Consider the following 12947-nt stretch of genomic DNA (forward strand, 5'->3'; position numbering starts at 1 on the left):
CGCTTGGACTAACTAGGTGAAGCATCTGAGGAAGATCTATAAGCCACAATAGAAAGAGATAGTTCTTTATGACCTCATCTAACTTTTCTTGGCTGACGTCAACATTTTGGTTAACCTATTGACGGCCCTTCTAAGTTTCTGAGTGCCAGACTGCAATGCCTTCATTTTCAAACTAAGTCCTATGTCCAGACTTATGGGATGTCTTCATGTATCTAGGGCTATCGATCATCAGGGAGGAGAATTTCTATGCTATCTCTGAGAAGCACAACTCCTACATCACCTTCTTTGCAAACTTGGAGAACAAGATCAAGGGTGCTGGCTCCTATATGAAGATCATGGAGCTATTCTTTGAGCAACCAACTGACGAGCCCGATACCCTTATAGAGTACCTAGTTTTTATTTGGATCCTATTAAGCCAATGGATCCTGGCCCCGGGGGGAGGAAAGCTCATACAACTCTATCTGCGAATCACTTAGTCTTTGCGGCAACCAAATAGCCTTGGGGACTATATTTCTATGTTGTCTATATGATAGCATGAGGGAGTCTTTAATGAAGTAGTCCTTCAACAACTTCTATGGGCCCATCTAGTTCTTAAAGCCATGAACGACTGCATACTTCCCTTTGCTCCATTAAGAACTTTTCCCGAGGATTCCTACGCTAATTACCCCTTCACTTGCTTATTGGGTGGTCATCTTCTGGTCGAGTCGAAGAACTTCTTTGAGTTCTTTTATCGGTAGAGCTGATCCTTGTAAAGGACCTTAAAACCATTTAATATACCGAATCGCCACTTTCCTACCTGGTACAAATACTTGGTGAACCAGAAGAACAAGCCCACCTTGTTGTTAAGGGACGAGGTTTTCCTCTCAGCCACCACTCCCAAAAAAATGTGGCTGCCATACATCGACTCATCTTTCAAATCCCTGAAGGTCTATTTGAAGTCATATCATGCCCAATTTGTGGCAAACTAGTTTAGGTTGAGCTAGTGTATCCTTCGAGGGCTGTCCCCTCAAGTCAGCATAGAACTATTGGATTGAGAAGCCATCGATCAGATAGCCATTCCACACACTGCCCAAAAGTAATGTAAGGTCTTGCCTCTGTTTCAACAAATGGTGGCCCTGGCACTTTAAATGCATAATAAAGAGCCATACCAGTAAGTATTGTTTTCTATGTTTCCTTTTTTTCATTTTTTAACATAATCTGACTTGTTTTAAATCCTTATAGGCTATGATTAGATACAATCACATGTGCTAGTGATTTCTTAAAGGGGGATATCGATGCTCTCACTGCTTCGGAGACCTAGATAGCCCTTTTGTTGAGGACCATAGTTAAAAAGATTGAGAGGAATAATGCAACCTCTCATGTCTCAATCCCAAAAAAGTATGGATTTAAGAAGAGTCACCCCTAAATTGCTTGGACAAAGGAGATAGACCTAATAAAAGGAAGTAGGCTCTATCTCCTTTACCTGACTCTTAGAGGAGAAAGAAGACAACACCCCCTCTTACTGATCAACCTTCCTTTATACCTTCTTTGGCTAAACCCACTCCCCAAAAGGAAAAACGCACGTATAAATGCCAGTGGACCATGATCTTGTTGACTAACTCTAATAACGGTAAGATAAGTCCCCTTTTCCATGAAAGGGTGGAAGCTCAGACTCTAGACCCTCAAATGTTTACTTCCACTACCATACCTAAGCCAATGTCAGATCCTCAAGTAATCACATTTGCTATTCCTATAACAACTTTGGATTCCCAAAGGTTGCCTTTGCTATAAGTCCTGAGGCAGTCCTTGAGGACCCTATAAAGATTGCTCGCGAGGTGGCCTGCAAGGTGGTGGAGAACATAGGAGATCTTGTGGTTGCCACTGAGGTTTCAGAAGCCACGCCTGTTATAGCCATGGATGGTGCTAGAGACCTAAAAGGTCTCGAGGCTACTACTGACTAAGAGGGAATTTTCACTACAGCCTCGGATGGTAACTCGAGGCTTGCGACTAATGAAGTTCATGAGACTGCCTTTACCAAGGCCTCAGAAGTGGTTCCCCCCATCAGCTCAGCAAGAGCCATCAAGACCAAAGGATCTAAAAAGCCCTTGGAAGAGCCTTAAGCAGTAACTATAGTTGGTCCCACAATCACTAGCACTCCAATTTTAGAGAACACTATAATCGCTTTGGTCTCTACTTAGGGTGCCTTAGTAGGGGCCTAATTTGAGCCTACCACACCTACGGGCTGTGTAAAGAAGGCCTGTTGATCAATTGCGCGGTCCGCCCATACCCCCATTCCATAGGCAAAGATAAAACACTTGTGGACCTGAGTCAAATGTCAATCTGTTATGCTCTTCTCTCTTGTATATTCTCCTTTTATTATTGTCACTAACTTGCTTTTTCTCTCTTTTAGCTCACTTCAATGAGGGCGGCCCCTGCTGACACCCTTCTCGCTCGCATCCACATTCTTGAAATAAACATGATGTTTGATGCTGGAGGGTTGTTCAGTTTCAACTTAGTCAGAATCTGCTTTTACTTTCTAACCAAAACTATGTGTGTGTTTAGATAGAAGAGAAAATCGATTTTTCAGCCCACAATCAATTTTTTGAACAAAATTACCCACACCACAAAAAAGCAAAAATCGATTAAAGAGGCAAAATGCACGATTTCCCGTAAACTCCTTCCATCAGCTTTTTGCCAAAAGTTTGTCAAAAATATTGGGGAAAATTGCAAAGATAGGCCCAAGAAAAAATTACAAACAAAGCACATAATTTAATAAAAATAAAATTAAACTCTCTTCTTGTCCCTTTTTTTAATAAAATTTAAACTTTGTATCTTCAAAAAATTAATATTTGATATTTAAAAATTAAATTATATAGTAATTTATATAGCTGAAAATTAATTTTGATTAGATTATCCAAACATCTTTAATTCTGTTAAAATCAATTTTAGAAAAATAATATCTAAACAGATTGCATTATAACATAATCAATTATGATTAAAATCCACTACTTAATCAATTATTTTTATAATCTATTATATCCAACTGAAATCCAAACGGGCATTATGAGGAGATGATTTGGGCTATAAACATTGTGAAGGCTGTTCCCATGCTCGAGTTGACGTTCCTCTACACTCAAGTCCCAGAATGCTACAGCATCATCAACCATTGCCATATGAAGATTCCGTTCCTTTCAGACTATTTAACAAATAACTGGTCTGTTAGAGATGAGTATCTTAATGCCAAGGCCTAAGTGATTGATGCCAATGATCAAGTCTAAGAGATCGCTCCTCATGTAGATCATCTTCATGCTCTGTGGGTTAAGGTGGGTGATTTGAGGTGTCAACTAGTAATTGCCAAAGAGGAGCTAGCCTAGGCTGAAGCGGGTACTGCAGAGTCCGACCTAAAGGTAGACAATAAGGCCTTGGATGAGCATGAGCTATCTCAAATGAGAAGCTTCATTCAATGCTAGAATTTGAGACAAACCTTAGTCGACATCAGACCCTATCTGTTGAGCTGGATGCAACTTTAGCTACATAGGAGGTCCTCCAGGCCTATTGTAAATAATAAACATATTTTTTATTCTTTATTATTTTATTTTTTATTATTTACCCCTTGTATCATAATTATGTATGAATAAAAGGACAACATTGTTTTTCCTTTTACTGTCTGTTTTGTTTAATAACTGGATGTTATCCAAGCAGGCAAAAGAGTGTGGGATTGGATCGATCAGCCAGTTCTTGCTCATGTCAAAACCGTAGCTTTGACGAGGAACCCAATCTCATAAGGTAAACAACTAGAAAACTGATTCCCCAGGAATAGCACCTCCGCGATGTTCGTGGCTTTACCAATACTCTTGGGGATCGAACCGGTTAACTTGTTAGTGAATGTAAGATACCTAGCCGGCATGGACCCGAAGTCATCGGGAAGGCATCTGATGAGCTGGTTGTTGTTGATGAAGATGACTTCTGGTGGCAGCTTAAAGAGCTGCGGTGGAATCGAACTGTAAAGTTCGTTGAACCTGAGATCCAAGAACACAAGTTGTTTCGATAAAAGGACCTCTTTTGGGAACTCACCGCTTATCTTGTTGTTGCAGAGGTCGAGCTCGAAGAAATATGGGAATTGGGAGATTTGAGGTGGGACTTGGCCACTGAAATTGTTGGAGTTCACGTGGAAGAATGCTAACTCTCGAATTGAGGCCAAGATTCTGAAAAGGTCCAGCGGTTTATCGTTCTACAGCCTGGAGAATGCGTATCCATTGAAGTCTAGCTCCGCCACTGCCTTTTGTTTATCGTATTAAGCCTAGTAAATATATGAAATAATTTGCTAGAAATGTTGTTTTCCCCATTAAATATTAGCAAATACTCCATCAATATTTAATATGAGGTAAATTTTGGGAGAAAAAAAATGTTTGTCGCAAAATTATCAGTCATTTAATTAAGGAAACAATATAGATTGTATATTTTTTCAAATATGTTCCTACTAAAGCTTCCATGTCTTATAATTTTACAACCGAGGTGTATAGTTTTTCCTACTAACGTTTCAACTTTCACGTCAATACATATTTTCCGACAAAGTATGGGTAGGTACCTTGATCCATAATATTTTATTAACATATCACGGACCTTAGTCATTAATCGACAATTTTAAAATTTGGATCCCTAATTATCATTGTCCTTATAAAAATGTTTCACAATAATGTGAGACAAGAATACGGACTAGTTTTTTTTTTTTTCAAGGACTATATCATTTTTGGAGGGTAAATTATTTACCATTTTATTAGACTGATGTTTTTCCTTATAGTTGGATGCATTGGTCTCAATAGCAATTAATGGAATGAATGACAGCTGAAGTTTATCGTTGACAAAAAATATTGAATGCGTGGAAAATACTCCACCCCTTTTAACTACTTTCAACATATTTCAATTTATGAGAATGAAAAAAAATCTTAAAATATACTCCCTTCATTTAAAAATTAAAATATTTTTAAAAAAATTAAATATTAAAAAATATAAAGCATTTTTAATCTTTTAAAGTATAATCATTACTTTTTTTTAAAGTATTCTTATTAATGAATGACTTTGCATTTATTGTAAGGTATTTAATAGAGGTAAATATGAAAAGATATAGTTAGTTTGAAAATAAATAACTATTTTACTGAGAGGTAAAATTTGATTAAAAATATTTTATATTTTTAAATAAAAAGAATATTAATTTTGTCTAAAAAAATTAATAAGTTTTCAATTTTCTTCTTAGTAAATATATACTCCTTCTGTGATGTTAAAAGATATTACAAGGTATTTTTTATCTTTTTAAGTGCAATTAATGAGAATTTTTCAAAAATAATACACTTAATTAAGAGTCTAATTAATAAAAAATTTTTAATTGAGATGTCTTATGAAATACGAATGAACATAAAAAAATTATATAATTTTAACGATAATTAATTAATTAACTTATTAGAGGTGGAATGCGATTCAAAATGTCTTGTAGTATTAAACGAGCAAGAATAGTTTAACAACATATACTCTCTCCTCCAACTTTTAATGGGAATAACAATGAAACAGTCAATGACGAACTTTTATGAATAAGGTTAATTTTTTTTCTTTATCTTATAAATAAAATAGAAGGAAGTATATTTTATATATTTTTTAAATTTTATTTATAAATTACTTTCAACATATTTTATCAATATTAAAAAAAATTTAAAATTTATTAACTTTATCCTAAAATTTAATAAACTCTCAACTTTATCTCTATTAAATATATATATATATATATATTAATAATATATTTTTTTCTTTTAATATTTAATGAAGAGTAAAATAAGAAATACGTGAAAAAAATTTGATAAGATAATTTATAAATAAAATTAAAAATATTATCCTCTTTCTATTCTATAAATAAAACCAAGTCCAAAGGGAATAGTGGCCTACGGGACAAATAACATCACATAATGAGCCGCTTAAACAAATTTGATGCAATAATTAATAGGACGACTACAGGGGCATTAATTTGATTGACGTGTTGAGAATTAATGCTAAAGGGTATTTTTTTTAAGTTTTATTTTTACTTCATTCAAAATACTTCTTTCAATCCTGTTTATAAATTATATTTTAAAAAATTTATTTGATCTCATTTATTAATTATTATATAATTTTTTAGATAATATTTAAAAGATATTTTTAAAGTTATCCTTTATAAGAGAGAAAAAATAACATGACATTATTTTTTAAATTTATTATATAAGAATATATTTGGAACTCCATACGCTTTTATATTTCTTGTACTTTTTTTGTATTAATATTGATGAGGTTGGTAAAAATAATTTATAAAGGGAAAAAAAGAAAAATATACACTAATTATATACTTACCTTATCATATTCTACTTTAGTAATATGAAGGTATTTTGAATAAATTAAATAATATATTTATTTCAATCAAGAGTGTGATTGAAAATATGTGAAATTTTTTTAAAAATTGACATTATAACTAATTTTGAAAAAATATAAATTAATTAACAATGATTTATACTGTATTCGAGGTCAAAAAATTCAATTATTTCAATTATAAAAAATATTTAAATTTTAAATATAATGATATTAGATTTTAATTAGAATTTGTGTTTATAAATTGCTTGAATTATTTGTAAATTGCTTGAATCGATGTATTTTCAATTCATTTATTTTAAAAGATGTGTCAGAAATCTCAATATCATTAATTCAATCTTTTAAAACATAATTATCATTATCTTTTATTGTTTAGACAAGAGTCATTTTCAGAATAGTTGTTGTCGAGCTTATTCTTATCATCATCGCTTGCTCCTCGTCATAATTGAGACAGCTTCTGCAGCTAATTAGGAGGCACTTTAATACCATTTTTTATACAAAACAATAATAATTTCCAATACAATTTTTCTTTTTGGCCAAAAATACAACTTTTCGAAATTAATTTTCACCTCAGAAATAATTATATGAATAAAAATTAATTCACAGGTTTTTATAGATTTTATCAATTTTGAATTACTCCGTTAAAAAATATAAGGCATTTTTAAAAAATTGAGTACTTAAAAATATAAGATATTGTTAGAGTTTTGAGATGTAACCATTGTCTTTTTTTAAAAAAAATACCCTTATTAACGAATGATTTTATATTTATTATAAGGTATTTAATATAAGTAAATATAAAAAGATAGGAATAGTTTAAAAGTAGTTAATTACTTTATTGGTTGGTGAGATTCAATTAAAAATGTCTTACATTTTTTAACGGAAGGAGTAGATCTTTGTAATTTATGTTGTTTGAATTGAAGCTTTATAGTTTGATGGGTTAGATATAGTAATATTTAAAAATTAAAATTAGTAATAATTTATTAATATTTGCAAAATAAAAATTCTTTAAAAGTTCATAAAAAGTTTGACTTAATTCTTTTGATTAAAAAGAAGAAAAAATTGATTTAATACATGCACAAAATTATTTGAAAGACATAATCTAATTATATAAATTTTGAGTGATAAAACATTGCAGATAATTTTAAAATTATATAATTTTATAAGAAAAATTTAAAAGTTTCTAATTTCATTTTTTAAAAATGTTAACCGTTAAGGATTAAAAATTTTAACGGATCAAATTAGGAGGATTTAATTCAAATAAAATACTACTATAATGACCTAATTCAAAATTGAAGCAAGTTATAAGAATTTGCAGATTAATCTGTCCTAGATAAATTGATTTTCAGATGGCCATATATTTTTCAATGATGATCTTTAAATTGTTTCTTTTTTGTCCACAAAAGATATTTAATTGTTTTTGCAGTCATGCATTAATTTAATTTCTGTTTCTAAATTTTTTTTGGACATGTTATTGGCTATAATTGAAAATCTAAACTTCAGGTACGACTTCTGTATGTGTTGGCCGAAAGCCAAAAAAGGAAGACTTTTGAAGTTGGTCACTCAAGAGTCATCACCGAAAATTAAATTGGCGGTGCTTTTTAATTGGAATAAATTCGAACTCCCAATGTTAACTGTCTTCTAATTTGTTTTTCCTTTATGAGGAATTTAATGAATTAAAAAAATTTTTTATTTTTTTACTAGAAAAAATATATTTACGTTAAAAATTTATCTTTTCTGATTTTAGTATTGGAGCCGGAAATTAAAAGAGTGGCTCGTCCTTTATTTTTTTATATTTTAAATTTCTATATAATATTTTTCTTAATTCTTTTATGAATATAGTATAGGTATATTTTAAAAATTCTATTAGAAATATAAATTCTTAGATTTTAATGAAACTTATATCAATCAACTTAATAGTGAAACTGTGAAATCTATGAGCTGTGCAAATATATAAGTTAACAGTGTGTATATGATATAATATAATATAAGTTAGTCAGCTCATTGTGTATATGAATCAAGTTACGAATGGATCCATCATTAAATCAGTTAAAATATAAATCCAAAGGTATGATCAAAATCATATTCAAACAAATCGTAAATAAAATATTTTATTAAATCAATTAAGATGTAAATTTAATAATTATTTGTTTAAAGAGTTGGTTGACCTGAATTTTAATATTATGATATATGCGAATATATGGCTTTGAATATTTCTTGTCTAATCGTGTCTAAGGTGACAATACAAGAAAATAATTCTGGTAATATTACAAGTAGTATTTTTTTTTGGCGAAAAAAGACAATTTTATTAATCACCAAAAGAAAGATATATACTCCCTCCGTTTAAAAATATAAGACATTTTTTAAAAATTTAAATATTAAAAAATATAAAGTATTTTTAGTCTTTTAAGATGTAATCACTGTCTTTTTTTAAAGTGCCCCTATTAATAATAAATTTAAGTATTTAATAGGAATAAATATAAAAAAAATAGGGTTAATTGAAAAGTAGGTAACTACTTTATTGAGAGATAAAATTTAATTAAAAATATCTTATATTTTTAAATAGAGGGAATATATATATATATATATATATATAAGGATAATGCTTTTCCATTATAGAATGAACAGTGGTTGTATAGTCTTCCATGGAATTGTGGCTCTAAAGTTGATATTCTTGAATTTATGTGAAGTTCTTGTTTAATTATATTTTTCTTATTTTATTATTTTACATAAAATATAAAATATTTTTCCTTTTTTAAAAATACAAATTTCAAAGAAATTTATAGATTTCAATTTCAGAAGATTTAAATTATTATTTATTATATCATAGTTTTTTCCCTTAATTCTACAAGGATCTTGTATTATTTTCAAAAACATAATATGCATATGGAAAAATTATGATGTGATCATTAGATACAATTTTTTACTTATAGTAAATGATTAATGGGTTGACTGTGGAACAATAGTAGATTAACCAGTGATTACATTAAATGCCTATGCACTTGGTTGATAAGTTCTTTTTTTGTCTTTTTAATTATATAGAATGAGAGAAAAGAAGAGTGACTGGAGAAGCGAGTGAGAAGCTACCGTTTGCAATTAAAAAAAAACGTAAAAATAAAAGAGAAAATTTTACTACAGACCCTAGACCAGAGATGATGATGATGATGATGAAGAAAAGAATCCTCAAACTTCTGAAACATCACTGCAAATTTAGGATGCTAAATTAAAATTAAAATTTTATAAGAAATGATAAGATTGTCCCTATTAAAATTCTTTAGCATGATCTATTCGTATTCCTACTGTATATTGTTTATTAGCCTTTAGATTATTGTTCATTACTTTACTTCACTTGTTTAATGCAATACTTTTACTTAAATTAATTTTAAGTGCTGTTTTTATATTAGGATGACTTATTTGTGTCCCTATCTTATGTGGATCATTACCCTCCAGATTATTATTTATTACCATGCTTCGCTTAAATTAATTCTAAGTGTTACTTTTATATTAGCATGACTTATTTTTGTTCATATTATATGTTATTCATTACCTTCCTAATTGTTGTTAATTACACTACTTCATTTGCTTATAGCCTTACATATTTATAGTTCATTTTTTCCTGTTAAATTTTTTTTCTCTTTCAATAGGGACAATCTTGTCATTTTTTAAAGAATTTTAATTTCAATTTAGTACCTTAAACTTATAAAAAAATTTAGGATTTTCTTTTTTTTATTATCCCTAATTTAGGAGTCTTTAATGAAATTTTCCGAAAATAAAATCCACTTGAAGTTGAGTTAGGAATCATATAAGCAACTTGATGGTAAGGATAAAATTATAAATGATAGAAGGTTTAGAAGTTGAGTTATATCTGAGTTAAGAATTCAAAAACTAAATTATATTGAGTCATAATTGAAAAAATTAAATTTTAATAAAGTGACTTAAAACTTCAAGGAATAATAGGGCCCCTAAAAAAAAAAACATAATGGGTCTAGAGTCATTGTGAGGGTCTGAAGATTGAGAATGGGCCTCATAAGTAGTCTCATTGATTTGGGCCATTTGATAGTTGTGGGTGTTGTAGCAAATAAAGTTTTTTTTACAAAAAAAAAAAGTAAGGGAGAATAAAGGAGAATGTAATATCTTTAATATAAAAAAATGTGGGTGTGAAAACTTTAGGGAGGACAACAAGTTGCTATTTAAATTTTAGTACTCCATTAAAAAAATAAGTTATTTTTAATCGAATTACACCCCAATATATAAAGTAGTTAAATATCTTCACACTAGTACTATCTTTTAATATTTATCCCTACTTAGTAGAATATTTTACTTTAAAATAAATATAAAGTAATTTATTTATTAGAAAAAAATTAAAAAAATATGTTAATTACACCTTAAAACATTAAAAATATTTTATATTTTTTAACAAATGGAATACTTTAAGAAAGGATAACACATTCTAAAATAAAAAAATTGATGTTTATATCTACCTTTTTTAATATTGAAAGCGTGTAGGATAAATAAAAAATATAATTATTTATTCTTCTATTGTCATATTTATTTATGTTCAAGGAGTTAAAAAAATATAATTACTTATGCTTGAAAAAAATTGAGAAGTGGGTCAAATATTTTTAATTAATTTTTAACCCCACATGTCAATTTTTTTTTAAATCAAACTCATTAAAATCTTTTTTTTTCATTTATCTTCTCCAACCAAATTAAGGGTTAGTGTTTCGATACATTGTATAGGTATAAAATCTAAAATGAATAACATGAATCTTTTCCTTTGCAAAGCAAAGGATTCATTAATTTTGACTCGTACTCCTCAAGAGAATCTAATCCTCCGTTTGGATAGAAAGAAAAGTTAAAAGAAAAAAATATTACCACTCTTCCTGTTTGGATAGACAGGAAAAAATAGGGGAGAAAGAAAATAAATAGATATCATAATGACTATAATGCCTTTATATCAAAAATATATCATGTTTCATGTGATTATATTCATAAAAATAAATTAAAAGCAGAAATTATATTAAAATTAATATAATTAAATTAATTTCAAATCAAATTATTTCTTAAAAATGTATTGTCATATTATATTTTAAAATCAAATAATTAAAATTAAATTAATATAATTCTAGACACTTGAACCAGCAATGGAAAAACTATTTAATTAAATAGTTAAACTAATATAATTCATAACCCTAAAAGTTAATAATTATAAACCAAACTATTTAATTAAAATTACATTAATATAATTAAGTAGCATCCTGAGAGTCAGAGCATGAAATAAATGAGAGGAGGGGCAGATGGTGGAAAAAAATTTTAATCCTAAAATCTTTCCACTTTTGGAGAGAAAAGTTGGAAGGAAAATACAGTAGGTCCTATACTTTATTTTTCTCTAACTTTTTCTTTCCTCTCATTTTTTTTTCCCTATCTAAACAGGAAAATTTTTCTCTTGTTTTTTCTCCATGTTTTCTTTCCTCCCATGTTTTTTTTCTAACTAAATAGAGCATAAAAGTTAAGCTAGAATGGGCTTATCCTTAAGACCAAATTTGCCTGCAAATAATTGGCTCTTGACATTTGCCCTTTCTACATTATTTTGGGGTACAATTTTAATATTGTAAAATACTAATACTAAGGGTAGAGCTCATACGACCCATTGAGTTTCAAAGAACAGTTAGAGAGAAGTCTTGAAAAGTAATGCACTCCTTTGATTTTATTTATAAGATAGAAAAAAAATTAATTTTGATTATATTTATAGGACACTTAATATTTTTTATGTTTATCTTTATTTTACTGCCCCTTATTAAATGTTAAAAAAATATTAAAAATAATTTTTTTTGTCTCCGTTGGAAATAAAGATAAAAATTATTAAATTTTAAAACAAAGTTAATAAGGTTTAAAACATTTCTCAATTTTGGTGAAACATATGCTGAATGGGATTTATAAATAAGGATGAAGTATATTTTATAGTATTAAAATTTGGGCCAACTTAATTGATTATATATTGATAAACTATCCATGCCTTAATTAGTTCAATAAAATATTGATGTTTTGTTTGATTATAATTTAACTACAATTTTAACCATTAACTATTAAATTAAGGCCTCCACCTATTCAATGTCAAATTCGATTTTTAATACCTTGGTAGGATTATCCAATTATATCCAATGAAGTCCGTGACTTGACAGTTCAATGGCGCTCTTAAGTCTTATCCCTTGTGAATTTTATATTGGAATACAAAACAACAAATAAAATTATGTGTTTGACGAATTAATAAATTAAACCGCCTGCAGCATTGTATATAGAGGAAAAATGGTAAGCAAATATAGACAGAAAAACCGGATCAATATTTAAGCAACGAAAATAAATAAACTGGATCAAGCTAATCAAATAGCTAATGCAAGTGTATATAACATTTTATTCGAAACCAAAGCTAGCCAAAAACAAGCTGCGCTTGAGGAAGCATGTATATGATCCTCAAAATATAAACCCTAAACTTTATAATCTTAGATCCCAAACCCTAAAACATAATGTCTACATCTTACCACATCATGCTTTATTATTGTAAATTAAAAATCTTATAAATATGT

General features: G+C 28.8%; 1 pseudogene; it reads right to left on the reverse strand.

Annotated features, from left to right (window-relative positions):
* Positions 1-3581: 3581 nt before the first annotated feature.
* On the reverse strand, positions 3582-4611 carry LOC129321703 (uncharacterized protein At4g06744-like; annotated as a pseudogene).
* Between the last annotated feature and the right edge of the window lie 8336 nt (positions 4612-12947).

Source organism: Prosopis cineraria, unplaced genomic scaffold, assembly GCF_029017545.1.
Source record: "Prosopis cineraria cultivar Desert tree isolate PC_DT_omini unplaced genomic scaffold, ASM2901754v1 PC1, whole genome shotgun sequence".
NCBI classification, from domain to species: Eukaryota; Viridiplantae; Streptophyta; class Magnoliopsida; order Fabales; family Fabaceae; genus Prosopis; species Prosopis cineraria.